Genomic DNA, 20,048 nt, shown 5'->3' with positions numbered 1-20,048 from the left:
GATTTTTCTAAATTTTGCAGCAAGTGCTGGAACCAGGACAGTTATGGGTTTGTCACAATTGATATGACAAGAACACCCAATAGTGGCAAATACAGAAATAAAATCAACAATTTTCTAGACATTGAAACATAAATAAATAAACATGAAAAGGCCAATTATTGATGATCTTAAGTTAAGAGATTATCTTGTAAAAAGATTTAAGGGATGGAAATCAGAGAACCGAGGAATTTATGAAAAACACAAACAAACAGAACAGCCTGTAATTGATGCTATTAATAATTTAGGTAAGAATATCAAAACTGTTACAGAGCAAAATCAAAATTTGCTCACAGAGCTTGTACCTGTAGCTGCAAGGAACATATTAGATTATCCATTCACCCCACTTTCAAGTATTCATACACCTAGTCCTATTGCTCCTAGAAGAATTGAAGCCAGTCAGGATCCTATTGAATTGGGTCTTCTTGCTCAAAAATATTTAACCACACCTAAAGACAATAAAGATGAGGTGTTTGGTTTATATGTTGATACAGAGCTTGATGGCAGCATCATACATAGAATTGGCAATTTCAGAGTAACATTTATGGGAGATGATATAATTGTATATTCAGAATCTCGTCTCGGAGAAAAAGGTGCTTTTGTTAAGTACACCGGTACACCTGGATTATGGGAACTCATGACCAGGAAAAGGCCTGGCAGCTATACAGATCAAGATTATGAGGATTACAAAGAAATATTAATAAAATCAGATGCTCTATAGCAGAACAATGATCCCACACAAAAAAGAGTCAAGTCGAGCAGTGGGGCAAAATACAATAATTTAATTAAGCCCATATGGTCACAAATCAAGACTGGCAGTGGAATCAAACAATACAACACCCTGCCTAAAGAATTTGTGTGGGTTGATGATGTCAGGAAACTTGTAGATAGGTTATTGGTGATAGCTGGGGAGGAAAATGCTGGGAACAACAATTTTTACAATGAAAAGGTTGGAATTATGGACATGATAAGCACCAAATTGTCTAATTTTATAGTGAATGACGCTAAGGGGATTGGATATCTCATAAAAATTATTAATACTCTACCCCCCAAATTTTGGAATATTTCTGAGGGTCGGGGCCTTGTTAATGACATTATAAACAAGCTGCCATTTGAACTACACATTCCAGGCTATCAATATTGTGGTCCAGGCACAAAACTAGACCATAGATTAAACAGAGGTGATCCTGGTGTTAATCCTTTAGATGCTGCTTGTAGAGACCATGATATTGCATACAACACACATTCTGATCTTGATAAGAGACATGTTGCAGATAAGAAATTAGAAGAGGCTGCATTTGGCAGATTTGTAAGCAAAGATGCTTCTTTGAGTGAAAAAATAGCAGCATTGGGAACCACCATAGCTATGAGCACCAAACAAAAACTGGGGTGGGGGCTGTGAATATGTATATAATAAACCTACAATGAAGGCCAAGGGTGTTATGTATCAAATACCTTATGCAGGTCTTAAATCTCTTGGACCTATTGACAGTCTCTTAACCAAAAAGCAGCGCAAGAAAAAAAATTCTTGTATTGCAAAGGGCCATGGAATGAAATTGTTGCTTAGTACCCCCCAATTAAAAAAATTACAGCAATCAAGAAAAAAATCACATGTGGGGGGATTCATATTTACCATCCCTGCCATCTTAGCTGCTCTCGGGGCTGTTGGGAGCTTGGCTGGGGGTTCAGCTGCCATAGCAAAAACAGTAATAGATGCCAAGAAAAATAGGGCAGAATTAGATGAGCAGAAGCGCCATAACCTGGCAATGGAGAAACAAGGGAAAGGTGTTAAGAGAGCCATGAATAAGTTTAAAAAAAACAAGAGCCGCTTACAAACCAAGATATTGAAGCTTTAATCAGGCCCCTGGGCATCAAACATTTTAGAGGTGTGTACATGTCTGATTCTTTACCAGAACAACCACTCAACAAAGAGTGTGGCATTGTTAATTTGGATGAGTACAAAAATCAGGGCACTCACTGGATTTGTTATCTTAAATATTTAAAAAATGAGGCATTTGTGTTTGATTCATTTGGAGGGGTTCCACCTGAAAATTTAATAAAATATCTAAATTCATCTAATCTTTATTACAATAATGCCCGTGTTCAAAACTTCAGAGATGTTAATTGTGGACATTTGTGTTTATCTGTTCTTAGATACATGTCTCAAATAAATAAACCATCAATTGAAGATTTTCAAAAAGCCTTGTGGTATCTGAAACATCATGGGGGTATTCCATCTCACCAGCCAAAATTCAATATTGAAACTCAAATTGCATGATGACATAGTGTATCCCAAAACAATAGCTCTCAGAGCATTTTATGGCATGTACCTAATCCCTAATATTACACACCACAACAATACAATTGCAGTTGGGGATGAAAAAATTGTCATTACTCCAGGGCAATATAATCTATCCACTCTAAATGCTCAATTACCCAGAGGTGTAGTGTTAAGTCAAAATTCTGTCACTCACAGAGTAGAGATTGTATCTGCTACAGAAACAGTGAATCTGGGTACTATAGGAGAGCTGTTAGGCTTTGAGAACAACACAAAACTTGAAGCAGGCATCAAACACACTGCTATGAATATACCTAAATTCTTAGCCATAGAGACTCTGAATATTCACTGTAATGTAGCAGAGGGTATGATCACCAAATCAAATGGCATAGGCACTCACAAACAAACTGGGATCATTGCAACATTCAAACCTAATTCTGAATTCATGGAGCCCATCATCTACAATCCATCACCAACATTATATTTTCCTGTGTGTCATAATAGAATAGACTACATTGAATTGATGGTCACTAATGAAAAAGAAGAATTAGTTGATTTTGCTGGAGCCACAACAACTGCAATCATAGAGATTAATATTTAAATAAAAATACATACAATGGAAAATATTGAGAGTTATGAGCTACAATCATTCCCCCCAAACAGGAGGACATTTGCAAATTTAAATCAACCCAACACAGAGGTTGAGGTTGATCTTGATGTAGGGGATGGATTTATACACCCCCACAGAGCAGATTTATACATCAAATTTGATGTTGTAAAGCTCGATGGAACAGATTATCCGGCAAATTCAAATATAAGATTGGTAGACAATTTTGTGCCCCATCTATTCTCTGAAATTGAGATCAGAAAGCATGGCGTTGTTATAAACAGAGTGGATTATCCCGGCATTACCTCCACAGCTTTGGCCACATTAAAATTATCCAAAACCGAGGCTTCATACTACAAAATAGGAGGATTCGAGGCTGGTGATAAGATATTATCTAAGAACCACACTGTGCTGTTCCCGATGCGCCTATTGCCAGGATTCTTCTCGGATTACAAAGATATTATGTGGAAGGGTGGGTTAAGAATTACATTTAGAAGAGCTGCAAATGATAATAATGCCTTGATGAGGTACAGTGCAATAAACCCCACAGGAGAAGCTCTGCCTAATACCCTACCTGATGCAGGCAAATGCGTTATTCAGACTATGGAGTTAAGAATCCCTGTTGTTGAGTATGAAGCCAGCTATGGTCTTAAATACAAAGCAGATATAATAAAAAATCCACAGATTCCTCTGCAATTTTATACATATCAATGCGTACAGAAGCCCGCATCTGGTACATATTATGAGTTTGATGCTACAAATTCATTCTCTAGCATTCAATTTGACATGCCTGATTTTGTAGTGGTACTGTTTCAGACTGGAAGACACAACAATCAGGAAAAAAATTCAAGTAAATTTGATAGCTGCAACATCAAGAACATATATCTTAAAAATGGCAGAAATGAGGTCTTTCCTAGAGAAAATTACAATTTAGACATGTCCAAGAATGATTTCCTCAAATTATATGAAGCTTTTTCGGCTTTCAAGAGGGTCACTACTGGCAATACTGACATGTACTACACACCTGATGAATTCAAGGCACAGAGACCCATGTTTGTAATTAACACTTCAAAAAGGAAACAGGTTGTGGTGAGTGACAGAACAAATATTAAAATTATCTGTGAATTCCATGAGGCCTTACCTGATGACACCATATGTAGTGTTATTCTCATAGGAGAAAAATCATATGTCTATGATGTAAGAAATGAGAGAGTCACAGAGCAGTTCTAGAAGATATTTGCTCTATTATCCTGTTGTACAATACACAAACCTCAACTGTATATCAGCTAGCAGTGAATATCTTATGTGTGGGCAGTTGTATGTATTTCAATCTTATACAGGACTCGAACCCAAAGCCCCTGATTACAATGCCACAATATTAACACGTCTCCAAATGGAATATGCCCACATTTTACTGGGTTCTGAAGACCTTGATACAGACAAAATTGGATTTTGTTTCTGTTATAATATTCTCCAAGTCTTGCCTAGGTACATATTATCGGAATAGAATTGCTTTCAACATGAAGAGGGCCAGTTCATTGCCACTGGGTCAGAAAATGTGTATCTTTGTCTCAATCTTTGTTACATTTTCCTTGTTACATTTTCCCCTGTTGCACGGAAAGATTAATGGCCCCTTCAGTGAATCGTACAGAAAAATCATTAATGTTCCGTTCTAGCGTGTAGATTTTATCTTTTGCGTGCCGGCAAGAGCAGAACATTAGTCTTTTGATAGATTAATATCAATTCATGCATTTCCGAGCTATAATTACTTACCCCAAGCAATGGAATTGTAGAGCATAGAAATATGGCCAAAAACAATATTAAAAAAGCCATATTTTTGACAAGTTTATAAACAACAATCACACAGATATAGCTTTTACACACATGGCCGAATTTGTCTGATCAGAGGAGAAAGAAGGTTTTCAGATCTGGGAGTTGTATATCAAGTAGCAGTAATTATTCTCAAAATCTCACTTGTGGAGATTTTATTTTTGCCACATGTATTTCAATCTATCAGGACTCGAACCCAGAACCCCTTGTTTACAAGGCAACAATATTATCATTTTGCCTTCGGGGGAGGCTTCACATTTTATGAGGACTTAAACCCGAACCTCCATACCTGAAGAATTAGGGTATAGGCCCCTCCTGGCTTTGTTTCAAGTGCAAGCAAATCAGATTGTGGGCCCTCGCCTTTCCTACACTAGAAATTCTGAATTTCTTAAAAATCAGAGCATATCACACCTAAAAAATTGGGGTATAGGCCCCTCCTGGCTTTGTTTCAAGTATAAGCAAATCTGATTGTTCAATCAAATAGCCTCGCCTTTCCTACACTTGTAAGTGGTCCTAGTTATAGCACAAGACCCACTACTGATGCGATACCCGGTAAACAGACGTTAAACTGTAGTTCCGATTAGCCTATCTAAGCATAAATTGGACTTAAAGCAAACATTAATGAACAAACAATGGACATGCTTATAGGTAAAATTGTTTTCACAAGTGAGATTTTTCTGCCGAAGTACAGAAGGTTGTTTCACGTTGATGGTAACGATTTTGATCACCAAGGAGCAGCACATAGGCATAGCACAGAGCAGCCAGAGCCAGTAGAACGAAAGTACTGTGTGTTGACTTGCAAAAACGATGGTTGGTGTGTGAGTGAGTGTTTATATAGCACCAAAAATTCCAGTCTTTTGGGAGGGATACATCTGTGCCCTTTCCGACGTTGGTTATAGTTATAGCCAGATAATTAAACAGTGCTACATGAAAGCATTCCATGTGTCAAAGAAGGGCATCAATGCAGTGTTCAATCGCCATAGAGCTTGCACTGTAACTGTTGCTGGAACCAGTGAAAGTGGGCCTCGGACATATCGGAAGCCCAAGCGTTCCTCCAATGTTGTGCGGAAAGTGAGATCCGTGGTGCGATGTGAAAAACCCTGCAACACAAAGAGTGATTGTACAGGCAGTGCAATGTTTCCATTCAACTGTAAATCGCATCATAGCCAAAGATTTACAACTTGTGCGGAAGCACAAGGCTCAAGTTCATAAGTTGCGTGCCTCACATGTCCAAGAGAGGAAGACCAACAGTCGGAACCTCTACGAACGCCATCTGGCAGGGGACCGCTGGAAGTATGTGGTGTCCCTGGATGAAGCATGGGTGTATCTGTCGGGATGTGGTAAAAAAAAAGGGCCATCTACTATCGTCCACATGATGCAAGAGGTCGATCTCAGTGGGTACGTGAATGTGCTGAAAGTTTTCCACGCGGGTTCATGGTTGTTGGTGGTTATTGCCATAACGGCAAACTTCCACTGCGCAGAGTGGAAAAAAGGCTAAAATAAATGCAGCCTATTACCAGACGAATATTTTGGAGCCACTTTACAGACATGATATTCCTTCTCTCTATGGCAGCGACACATCTCGTGTTGTCATCCACCAGGACAAGGCTTCCAGTCATACGGCAAAGTCCACGCAGGCATACATGGATCGGATGGCACGTGAAACGGGCATTCATGCAATTCCCTTTACAGACATCCCTGTGAAATCCCCCGATGCCTCTTCCATGGATTTTTGTGGGTTTCCGTTGTTGAAACGAGCCTTGGGAAGCAGACGGCTCCGCACAATTGAGGGTCTTTGGAAAGCTTGTCAGCAGGAATATGATCGTTTGGACCAATGTGTTCTTCAACGCAGTCTCCTCCAATGGAAACTCCGCTGCCGGGCATTACTGCAAGACAGGGGTATCACGTGGAGCACCACCGCTCGTGGCGTCATGGTTTTTCTTAAGGTGAGGTGGGTTCTAACTTTGTTACCATGGACATGAAACGACCTTCTGTATAGGCAGTTTCTCTCTACTTAATACTTCCCATTAGTCCTCTATACCCACTGACTTTCAGTAATACAATGCATAGTGGAAATTAATCGAAGGACTTGTTCGACTAGTGTTAGTAAAAGAATCGGAACACAAGTTTCGGACTGTAGGAAAAGCAATGGAGATAATTTGTATCTAACTAATAACAAATGTGTCATCAAACTCAGAAATAGAAAACTCGATTGTTGAATTCTTTTCATAAATTACAGCTTCAATTTATAGTATTTTTGTATCCTTATATGAAACCATCTTGTAGCTTCATATTTAAAATGTCGTTACTATTATGCAGATAGTATTTTGATTATTTCATTTGCTTTATTTTACTTCGCTTTTTGTGCCACTTTTGGATAATTTGCGAAAATGGGGATGAGTGATGACACGATGAAATAGATGAATGGACACTTACAAACATCCATGCCCAGGCCGGGATTCGAACCCGGGACCACTGGCGTCGTAGCGCGATGTGCTAACCACTCCGCCACGGGGGTTGGCAATAGTATTATATATATATATATATATATATATATATATATATATATATATATATATATATATAAAGTCAGGTTAATTTTGTATCTTTAACTTGTGAGAAGGAACGTAGTTGACTGAGGGATGCGTCAACACTTATCTCTGCATCCTGACTGTGGCACTGACTGGTCAAATCTCTGTTGCACAATACTTGATGTATCACACTAACTTCCTGTCCGACAATTTAATTCTTATGAGCTTCCAACGATTGGAAGACCATAATAATTGGTTATTTGCTCAGTGTTTTTAGACATGGTCGGATGAGTCAACACATTGGCTACCTGGCGAACAGATAACACTACCCTGCAAAATTCAGGTCACTAACAAGTGTTTGGAATCTGAAGGGTGAATCTTATGTTTTTTGATACGCTGATTCCAAATATGACCTCCATTTTTCTCTATCACGTAAGTATTTTTTTGCACAAAGTGAATCATAAATGCAGGGAAAGTGCCATTTTTTTATTGGTTCATAAATCGTCAAATAAATGCAATCCAAAATACAAACAGCTGTAAAATATTGTTTAAGAGATTGCCTGTAGGCTATAAAATAATTATTTTTATTTATTATTATAATATTATGTAATTATTTATCATAATAATTAAAATACCATTGCCGACACTTGCCGGCACTATTGCTGCTTGTTTCTTTTTCCGTGGAAACTCTTTCTTTCACTTTGTCCCTTGTGGGTGGATAGCGGAATATATCTGTGCAGCATCTGACATGTTTGTGTTCCTCCTACCCTGGTACCTACATTACATCTCCTTAATATGTTGATGAAGTTTCTCACTGTGCTCGTCGCTTACGGTCGGCACCCTGATACTCGGGAATGTAGTCCAGCTGCGAATTCAGAAGGTGCAATTTGAAACTCATGGAACAACCCAAATCTCTGAATTTTATAACCTCCATTCCTCTAGCATGGAATGGGTAAATACGGATACGAGTTGTCAGTGGTGTGTGTGACGTGAAGTGACCTTTTTTATAGTGAAAACCCCAATTAAAAGGGGAAAATGAGATACAGTAGTCCATTGGGTCAAGGGAGGACAGAGAAGCCGAAGGGTGACAATACAGAGGAACTGATTGGTCTCTTTGAGTCCATTCTTAAAAAAATTGTTGGATGAGGGACACATGCGTTTTTCGGACTACACTGTGTTTTGAAAGTCTGGCAAGTGCGGAAGAAGAACGTTTGTGTTCTAGTGCTTATTGGTGAATCTGTGAGGTGGACAGAACGAGATCACGGAGGATGGGAGTATTTCTCTTCCATTAATTCCTGCTGGAGCTGAGGGAATACGACCACCGACACATGTACCTGTTCTGCAGGCGAGGCTAGCTTGGAGCCACCGCAGGTGCAACGTGATACAGTGAAGATGGGGATTAACAAGTAAGTAAGTTAGACTGCATAGTGGCCAGCAACACCTATTACGCCCCTCATCTCCAAGACCCTCGCACGCAGAGGAAGTGAAAAGTCAGTGGCAGTTGGGCAGTGCTGGATAATTCGGCTTTGTATAGTTCAAATCAAAATGTCCACAAACTGATCCTCAATCCGGATATATTTTTCTTCTTCTTTGGCCAAAGGGGTTTTATCATATGTAAAATAAATGGGTGGGAGAATTTGTAATTAATGCTTTTGCTTCTTAACATAATGAATACATTATAGCATAAATTGACGGCTAGTATTCATTTTCGTTGTTGACAGAAATAGTATTGGTAAATGGCAGCATCCCTTTTGCAGTGCCTGGTTAGAGTGGTAACAAAGTAGGATGTGCTGCTCTGAAAATTCTTTACTCCTTCACTACCGTTCTGCCTTCATCAATTATACCTGATCATCACTTATCATCATCGTAGCGTTACGTCAAAATTGGCAAAAAATGACTTAAGATAACAAAAACACAAATATAGTTCTTTAGCACGATAAACTTTTAAGTTCGCGAGCAAAATTAACATTCAATTTCTCCTGATAATAATTTCCGTTTATTTGCCCGATATCGAGGAATTCCCGGTCAGCATGTACCTATAACAATGATGGTGTATATAATAATTTGTTTCGGCCTCTGCAAACTCTCAGCATATATCATATAATAGGATCCACTCTTGTAGATAAGATTTTTCTGTTGTGGAGGATGTATTAATACAATTCAAATCACGTCTCGAAATCATTGGAGATCATCACCTACTCTGTAAAGGGAGAAACAGCGGCATAGTCATTCGATACAAATAAGAAACAATAAGATAAATGGAACCTGCCAGGTGTTTTCATCAATTCCTTCCTCCTGCGCCAAAGTAGTTATTGCAATTTATTTCGCAAATTTGCATTTTTTCCTGTAAAAAAATAGAACAGCCAAAACACTTTTATGTGAAATCGACTCCCCATACCTTGTCGGTCGGTCGGCCACAGTTTGTGCGCATCACTGTTATATTCGTGGCCGACTGACGGTTCGATATGAACAGCAAAGTCAAGCCACATGTATCGGTCATGCTGACCAAAATGGCGTGATTGGTGTGCGCTAGTTTGGGTCATGATGACCAACATGGCGTGACTGACGAATGCCAGTTCCAGTCACGATGACCAACATGGCGTGGTTGGTTTGCACAGTTTCGGTCATGACGACCAACAAAGAGTGATTGGTGTGTTCCAATTTCGGTCATGATGACCAAATGATTGGTGTGCGCCAGTTTAGGTTGACAAGCACCTACACTGCCGAGGTCTGGTTACTAAGTTACCCTGGATCGGACTACTCAGTTAGCTTATTAGGGTAACTAAATTGCAGCCCTGACTTGGTCACTGGTGTCGGATTGTATACGTTTCTTAACTTTTTAGTAATGAAAAGATTTGGAACTTCCTTCCAATAAAGTTTGGTTTATTATCAATAATGCAGAATGTACAATGATAATTAATCCCTGGTAATCTTAGATTTAGGTTAACTGATGCAGATTTGATGACAAATCTGAAACGGGTAACGTTCATCTGTGGGGTAACTCTTCCAAGATTGTTCACAATTGGTTTGGTATCGCAACAACTAGAGCCAAAGCAGCAGGTTATGAGAAACTTGCCCAAGCAAACTGCAGCTTTCGAAGACCGGGAAGTTCTCTCTACAAGGTAAACTTGTGATACCAGCAATCTGGTAAGAAAGCCCCAAATATAAAGAAAACCAGTTTCCTTTTACACTACACTGTAATTTACAAAAAAAACGAAACTTGGTGGATATTTACAGGTTTCTATGGATTTACATAATTATGAAATTTTAAAACAGACTTTTACAATATTAACATAAAATAGTTAATGTTGTTAATAACATAACTTTCTAATATATTTTTGATGTGCCAAAAACTTTTACATAATGGTTTGTTGTTTTTAATAAACGCAGATTATTTCTCGGACATTCTTAATCTTGTGCAAGTCACAGATAATGTAAGCTCGCGAAGATGTTGATTTACTGCCTTACAAATGGTAACATGAACTAATTCGACTGGGGCGACACACGGTCATTATGACCGACGTGGCAGAGAACGTACTAATGCATATCAAAGTGTAGATACTTCTTGGATTATGTATACTCTCTAACAATGCACGTTTTAGTTCAACGGAATGTCTTACTTTACACATTAAGATATTATTAAATTTAGAATGTCTACTAATTTATGAAAATATGCTCTATGTTTTCAATGTTTTACAATATATATCATTTGTAATATATATGCGAATAAGTGAATGTTGATTCATGTATGCCATGAAAAAAATATTTTCATCACTAAATATTTAGCATGATGATCAGCTAATGTAGAGAAATGTATGTTACGAAAAAAATATTAAAGAAGATATACACAGAAAGGGAGATAAATTATCAGAATCGTGATACAGAGAAGGAAGAAGATTGAAACCAGGAAGTGAAAGAACGAATGAGTAATAGAAATAAAGAAGGAATCAACAGAGAAAGGGAAATGGAGAAAAAAAGAAACGATAGAAAGAAAAAGAGAGAAACAGAAGTAGAGAAGGAATAGGTAAAGAAAGAGCTACAGAGAGAGAGAGAGATACAAATAGGAACAGAAATAAAGAAGCGAGGGAAAGACAGAGAGAGAGAGAGAGAAAGAGAGAAAGACAGAGAAATATAGAAGTTACAGAGAGGGGGTAGAGAGTAAGAAAGGAAGATATAATGCGAGAGCAAGAGATATGACAATGAAGACATTTTTATAATGTGCAATAAAGAAATTATAGGTTAGCATAAATTATTTGGAAATACGGAGAATTGTCCAGAAATTTCCGTGGTGAACATTTTTACACAAAAATTATCTGCAGTGTTTGTGTTGTTTTGCAACCACAAACAGAACTTGCTTAAATTTGATCTATATTCGTTTTACGAAACATTAAGTTGAGAATAAATCAGTCTTCTCAATCTCTCTGTCGTCTCGAGTCGCGAAACATAAGCAACATATACAAAGTATCATGGTGCAGACTTTCCCAGCCTATAGAGGTCAATATGTCAAGGAAAACTTTTCTCAATAGCATTTTCTTCTTTGACGCCTTTTTTTGAAGCTACGAACCCTAGAGAGACGGAAGTTTATCTTAAATTCATGAGCTAATCTGGACTTAAACTACAGTTTAAATTGGGAATCAAAACACTCTAGCACCGACTTATTTTTCACTTCTGTGTCACTTATCATCTTTCTTGTCAGAATGAGATCAAACTTTCACCTCCTTGCGCAAGACTGTGTGCGTTTGAGCATCACTCTTCTCTACTTTTTTGTAAGAATTGATTCAAATGACCTGTCGAGCTCGTCCATCAGACATTTTACTTAAGAATTTTTCACTGACAGACTATTAAGAAACATTTCAAGTGTAAACTTGCTCTTCTCTGCGTCTCTTGTGTGAGTGATAGGCTGCAGTCATTTTTTACTTCATACTATGCAAGTAACAGTTTCTTTGACAAGATGGACTTTCCCTTCAAGTTTTAGATCTGAATAATTTTATTCTAAAGAAATTGAGAAGTTAAAAATTAATGTCTTAAAAGATTACTCGTATAACATTCCTTGTTGGTTAATAATAATAATAATAATAATAATAATAATAAATATTAATATTGTAATAGCAGAGTCATAGATAAAACCACGTGTCTAGAACCAATAGATAGTTTCTGTTTACAGGGGTATATTTATTTTTCCTATGCCTCGGCTCGTTTTCTGAAGCAGTAGTTAGTTGTTACTACTGAGAATAATATCCGATCGTAACAAATAAATAACTGAAGGGATTGGGCGAAATATTGCCAAACCATGTGTATTTCTACCATACAGTTTCATAGACGTTTTGAATTCAACAGAAGATATACATTTTTTAATAAGACAAACTTTACAAACCCAATAATTACAACCTTACACATTGAAGTTTAGCAACACAGCCACCTTCAGGTTTTCAATATTAAGTGTGGCAGGTGACCGATAATCTTGTTCACACTCAAACTGCCTAAGAAGAAATCAGTGAGATGGATTCGTATCTGCAAAGCTTTCAGTTAACTCTCTTAGTTTGTGCACTGTACTGGAAACATTATCTTTCTTTCATTCTTATTTGATTTAGCATTGGGTTCAGATTTAAAACTATTTCAAATTTAATCGTAAGCTTTCTTTGCATGTACTGATGCTAAAATGTTCAAACGGTATAGACAGACATCGCAGCTTGATTTGCCAATTGGGAATTTTCGCAAAGTTAATTATTTACTTTCCATTTAACAGTGATACGTTTGGAGAGGATAATAAACAACTATTAGGCTATGGGATATTTATTACAATATATTGTTATCTTAAAGAACGTAAGTACTTTTGAAATATTTTATCTAATTATTATATTGCTAAACTTCTGTTGTGTTAGAATACAACGTGATCACAAAAACACTCCCTGATTTCAAGATGTCATAAAATTAATAGTTACTTGAATATTTTGATAAAATTGATATCCAAAGCTCAGTTAACTCAAAATATTTTAATATCTTTCTTTTCTGAATCGCTAGTTGTGAATTCAGTAGCTAGAGGGCAGTAACATCGAAAATGGCGATCACTCCGCAGCAAAATAGCTGGTGCGTGTTAGAATTTGCCAAAACAAGCAGTGTTGTGAGAGTTCAGCGTGCATTTAAACTGAGGTTTAATGTTGATCCACCTACACACAAATCCATTCTGCAGTGGCATAAAACATTTGTTGAGAGAGGATGCATTTGTGATCAAAGAAAATAACATACTGGCCGACCGTCCATCTCTGAGGAAATTGTGGAGCGTGTGGGAGAAGCCTTTGTACGCAGTCCCAGAAAATCAACACGTCAAGCCAGCAGGCAGTTGCAGGTGCCACAAACTGCCGTAAGCAAGATTTTACGGAGGTGTTTGCGTTTTCACCCGTACCGGCTGCAATTGGTTCAAAAGTTATATCCATAAGACAAGGTAAAGCGACGTGAGTTTTGCGAGACTATCCACACTTTAATGGAGGACGATGAAACCTTTCTGACAAAGATCATTTTTAGTGATGAGGCGACCTTCCACTTGAGTGGAAAAGTGAACAGGCATAAAGTTAGGATCTGGAGAAGCAAGCATCCGCGTCCCACTCTTGATGTGGAACGTGACTCACCCAAAGTGAATGTTTTTTGTGCAGTGTCAGAGCGTCGAGCGTACGGTCCGTTCTTCTTTGTGGGGCCAACAATCACAGGTGAAAGCTACTTAACAATGCTACGTGACTGGTTAATTCCTCAACTTGCTGCAGAGAGAGGTGACTACATTCTATAACAAGATGGAGCGCCCCAACACTGGCATCAATCTGTACGCAGCTCTCTGAATGATAACCTCCCACACCGTTGGATAGGACGAGCTGGACCCAATGATCAAAATCTATGCAAATGGCCCCCACGATCACCGGACATGACATGACCTTTTCCTTTGGGGGTTGGTGAAGGACCAGGTCTATGTACCTCCACTACTCACAACCTTGAATCATCTTCAGGAACGCATCAGTTGCAACGTCCTTCAGTTGGACACCAGTCGTTCCAAAGTTGGTCCGCTGCTACTTTTGTCGGGAACGTGAGACGCTTTTATCACTCATCAGGGCTTGCTGGGTAGAAAAGAAAATACAACATTCTTTTCAAAGTTAAACACAGTTTTATAATCGCTTAAATTTCCTAATCACTTACCAATAAAACACTAGAACATTCAATACTAACGTTGGGCAATTCACTCACATATAACGAAAGTCAAATTACATAATTAATTGTTTACTTTCAACTTATCGGCAAGAAGAAAACTCGAAAACCCAAAATCTATACTTCAATTCTCTCCGTCTCCAAGTTCTTATTATTCTTCACCTTCACCTGTTTTTCAAACTCAGTCTGTCGTCATGTGAGGAACATTCAGGTGGGTTCACTTCCTAGGCTAAGATGTGAAAGTGACGCCAACACGAACAGATTTTCACGTATTTATAAACATATATAAAAGTTCCAATTACAACTGTATCAGTCTAACTACAATTGTCTGTGACAACTTGCACATTATTTGAAGTAACAAAAATCTTAACTTCTTACAAATATAAAATCTTAAACTCTCAGGTTCGTTTCAATTGCCCCTCGTCCGGAGAAAAGTTTTGAAGAAATTGTAATTTACAAGTTCTGAAAAAAAATTGAATACACAATGAAACTTTAAATACAGAAATTATCTTCACACTAAGTCAACTTCACCAACCAATGCTTCTCTTCATTCGACAACAACTCAGAAGGAACGTAGTTTGTGGTATCCAAAACATAATACAATCCAGGATAGTTAATCAGCCAATAAGCAGTGAATTCAGGCAAATGATTGATTTCATGATGGTTTAATAGTCTAGTTTCTTCTCCAGAAAGACTTTGTAGAAAACGGTATAAGATTTGATAAGCAATGAACTCAATCAGTACTTTCCTATAGCACTTCAAACTCAACACTCTTCTTGCTTCTGTGCTTCTGGAATAATGCCTTTAAATTCCACACCAGCAATACAATAACTCCTGCTTATAGGAATCAATCCAAATATTTACTATATGGACCTTCTCGGAGAGGTCTACGGATTTATACATCCCGATTCTATCCTCATCTTGTACCTTTCTGATGTACCGCACTAAATATATATCTGGAAAATCCTCCTTCATTTGATCAGGAGTGGTAACAAACAACACATCAACTGCGTTCTTTTTAATACTTATTTCTGCCTGGTGCAGTTTTTAGAAAAGGCACAGTCAAAGAAAGTCAGAACCAAAACCTTCTAAAATGGAAAATATCGATGCTAGGATTCATGCCACTAATATCGTGTTCTACTTGTCTACCACCTAGCACTATCTTCTTAAGGCTTCTGGAAAATCTATACCAGTTTTGTATTCGGAACCTTTTGTACTTGATTGCCTGAAGATACATTTTTGATCAGCAAGAAGAATTTACATATTATTCTTGTATTTTACCTCCCTTCGAGTTCACTTGCCTAAACGAAGTGGAGGCATTTACAATAGGTCGACGTTAGTTTGGCATGATTGGGATCGCTGGTTGTGTAGAAACCCTCTAGTAGTCTCCACTGCTTCTTCCCGCTCTGAGGCAACGTCATGTCTTGGTGAGAAGGAACCACAATTGTCACCTCTACGTGGTGGAGAGTACCGTCTGGGCGAAGTAGGATTACGTCGTTCTTGGTAACGCCATCCGTCTGGAGAGTTCCGCTCTTGTTCTGAACGAGGCCTGTAGAAATATCTCTGTCTTTGGTTATGATCTTGGTTGAAACCTCTCCTGCCTAATCCTCTGTTGAATCTTCGAGGTCGTGAGAAATTTCCTCCTCGACTCTCTGAATCCGTCTGGATATTCCAGATCTTAAAACTTTTATTGCCTGCAGCCTCTTTATTCTTAGGGTCTTCTTTATTCTTCCAGGCATCAGGGTCATCATAAATATCGAAGTCCTTTAAGAAGTGTGTCAATTCATCCACACTTCGTGGAGCATGCGCCAGACAAAGATTCCAAATGCGATACGGCAACTGTCCAATGATCAAATTAAGTACTTCACTCTCATTAAAATTGTCAGCCAGGTTTCTAGACGCTGCGTAGACACTTCAGGCAAAACTTTCTAAGTTGTCGTGGACCAGGCAAGAATACCTTCCGTTCCTCACAGCCGCAAGTTGCCTTTGTTTTGCCTTTTCTGATGCAAATTCCTCCTTAAAGCGTGCGCAGAAATCAGCATAATTCACAAAGTTGTCCATATTACCAGCTAACCAATGCTCAGCCTTGCCGGTGAAAACCCGAGGTAATAATTCCAATCTATAGTGCTCAGGTACTTGCATTAAGTCAAAACTGACATTTAATTCACGCATATATCGTTCGGCAGATTGAGCTTCGATATCGCATTTAAACTTCGGAATGTTCGCGATATCTGCCATTCTGGGCATCTTAAACTCTGTTCTGCGTCGAGGAGAAAAACAGTCATTACTATCCTTTTATCTAGGCCTCTTGCTTCTATCAGAAGTTTTGGTATTACCGGGAAAGAATGGGTTTGGAAGTACAACAGGAGGTTCATGGGCAGTAACTTATGGATTCAGTCCTCGGATTGGATCAGGCAGTATATCGGAAGAGGTTTCTGGTCGAATCTGTAAATTATGGATCTTTTCCTGCAGTTCACTGACCTTATACATAATTGTAACGGTGTGTTCCTGAATTTCTTGGAGAAGAGATACTTCCATCTTTTTAGCCTTCTCATGGAGAAAATTAACCTTTTCTCCAGCTTCCTTTATTTCAACTTTCTGTTCTTGCACTATATTTTCTATGAGTTCTGTTCGTTCACCAAATGTTTTTAGTTCTACTAATGTAGACTCTACAGAATTCTTTAATTCTTGAATTCTCGGTGGAGGGTCACATTCAGTTTCTCTTCCAGACTGGACAATTTCAAGGCAGGTTTCCATATTCGTCTTCAATTGATCCTGTTCCTTCTCTATCCGTCCTTGCCGAACTGTTAAGAACTGTAGCTGCTCTTCCACAATTTCCTTTACCCTTTCGGCCACCTTTTCAGTGACTTTAATACTAAGCTTTTCTATCTCTCCTCTGATGCTCTCTACCTGTTCAAGTTTATGTTGAGAGAATAGAACCTGTAACTCTGACCTTAGTTATATATCTTCCTGTATCCTCCTTTCTTCCTGCTTTCCAATCAATGCACGGAAAATATCCAAGTCTTCTTTTCTCTTTCTCTCTTCCTCCTCTTTCTCTTTCCTTCTCTTTTCTTCTTCCTCCTCGTTTTCCATCATTCTCCTTTCCTCTTCCTCCTCTCTCTCTTTCCTTCTCTTTTCTTCTTCCTCTTCTTTCTCTTTCCTTCTCGTTTCTTCTATAAACTCAACTATGAGTTTAAACTCCATCATCTCCTTCTTTCGAACTTTCTCTATCTGAGCCATCTCTTTCTTACGCTGTTACTCCTCCTCTATCCTTTCCTTCTGTCTACGCTCTTCATTCTTCTGTCTACGGTCTTCATCCTCCTTTTCTTTCTGGTTTCGCTCTTCTTTATCTTTCATCAACCAATCAAGTAGCCAGTGATCTGATGAGGGTTTGGTAAGAACGCTCGGTTCTGTTTCTGGTGCTGACAAGCATGATGTACATTGCATCTCTTTATTTGATGCCAACGTTACTTCCTGTCCATCACAACTACTATGAAACCTCTGTAAACATTGGCAACACTGGAAGAATTCCCTGTCATTGGTAAGATCATCACAGCATCCAAGCTTGGTTTCTGCATCCATTGTCGTTCTTCCTCTGCTTCGCAGATTCATTCCTGTCGCGTCTTTCTCATTCTACAACACCATCTATGGCTCTTACCAGTTAATATCTTCAGTTCACTATCACACTTTTACCTTCGTGAATTCCAAGGACTTTCACTATCACCTTCGTGAATTCAATTAACGAACAATTTCAGTATGCACTAAATAGGGTATCACGTTTTAATTGCTAAAATAACTTTGCACTCAGGCCCCCACGATTGTACCAAAATAACTATGCACTCGGGCCCACGTTGGTGTGCCAAAATAACTATGCAACGTCCTTCAGTTGGACACCAGTCGTTCCGAAGTTGGTCCGCTGCTACTTTTGTCGGGAACATGAGACGCTTTTATCACTCATCAGGGCTTGCTGGGTAGAAAAGAAAACACAACATTCTTTTCAAAGTTAAACACAGTTTTATAATCGCTTAAATTTCCTAATCACTTACCAATAAAACACTACAACATTCAATACTAACGTTGGGCAATTCACTCACATATAACGAAAGTCAAATTACATAATTAATTGTTTACTTTCAACTTATTGGCAAGAAGAAAACTCGGAAACCCAAAATCTATACTTTAATTCTCTCCGTTTCCAAGTTCTCATTATTCTTCACCTTCACCTGTTTTTCAAACTCAGTCTGTCGTCAGGTGAGGAACATTCAGGTGGGTTCACTTCCTCGGCTGAGATGTAAAAGTGACGTCAACACGAACAGATTTTCACGTATTTATAAACATATATAAAAGTTCCAATTACAACTGTATCAGTCTAACTACAATTGTCTGTTACAACTTGCACATTATTTGAAGTAACAAAAATCTTAACTTCTTACAAATATAAAATCTTAAACTCTCAGGTTCGTTACATAGTACAGCTGTCAACTTCATCACACCGGATACGCTTGAGAAGGTGTCGTTGTAGCTGGATTATCGTCTCGATGTTCACCTCGTAACCTCGCACATTGAGCATTTGTAATTCCAATGAACACCACGAAAACGTTATGAGTTTTTACAACTACTGTGAACATTTCTGTAGAATACTACTTTTGGTATTAAAGTTATACCCTTTCAAACTAGGGAGTGTTTTGTGCTCACGCTGTATTTGTAGCCTATTTGTCTCGGAGCAGTGGCGGCGATTGAGGGTCATGGGAGGCAGTAGCCCTCACGTTTTGGCACTTTTGCCCCCCTACTAGGCTCAATCGTATCTATAAAGAGAAATAAACTGCCTTTGCCCTCCAGTTATGGCACCGTGTCCCCTCGGATTTGGAGTCCAATAGCCCCCCACTGATTCGGAGGTAGGAGTATGATACTGATTGATAATATAAATTTTTAACGTTTGCACACAGGCAAACTAACGAACCAAACATGAATATTTTGTTGAATGAAATGTAGAGGTTATGAATCATTAGGTGCACTAGAATATATATGTATAAAACATAGTCAAGTGACACATTCACAGTATATAAAAAAAAACAACAGAAAGACATTACAGATTACATAATCAACTAGTCTATGCAATCGGTATAGTATATCTTTGTATTACATGTTGGCGTAGGGAAACATGGTATTAAAAGTTATTTGAAATTTTGCTACAGACAGTTTTGTATCACATGTTGCGTTCGTAGGATGCTATTTTTGAATGACAGAAACTTTAGTGGCGTTCAGTGTTGAATGATCTCAATAATGTTAACTGATATACTGACGACATAATCAATTATAGGAAGGTGAATGGGAGATGCCATATGTCAATTAGCACAATATCTTAATAGGCAAATAATTATTTCAATTACAAGGTGATGAATAATACATTGCTGGTTTTCAAATAAGCGAAGCCGAATAACCATTTTTATGGTGACTGTAATTTGTTCCTCGAACGTGAGCTTATAATTCAATATGGTGTCTGATATTGAAGTTGATCTTTGTTATTTTTACTATGTGTTCAGCCAGTATGTTCCTAAGAAGTATGTGCTGCTGA

General features: G+C 38.3%; 1 pseudogene; it reads left to right on the top strand.

The window, feature by feature from the left end:
• The window catches only part of LOC145979958 (dipeptidase 1-like), a 98,552-nt pseudogene that overhangs the window by 26,922 nt on the left and 51,582 nt on the right, over nucleotides 1-20,048 (top strand).

This window comes from Lepisma saccharinum, chromosome 27, assembly GCF_977018435.1.
Source record: "Lepisma saccharinum chromosome 27, izLepSacc3.1, whole genome shotgun sequence".
Lineage (NCBI taxonomy): Eukaryota > Metazoa > Arthropoda > Insecta > Zygentoma > Lepismatidae > Lepisma > Lepisma saccharinum.
This window is presented reverse-complemented; position numbering and strand designations above follow the sequence as displayed.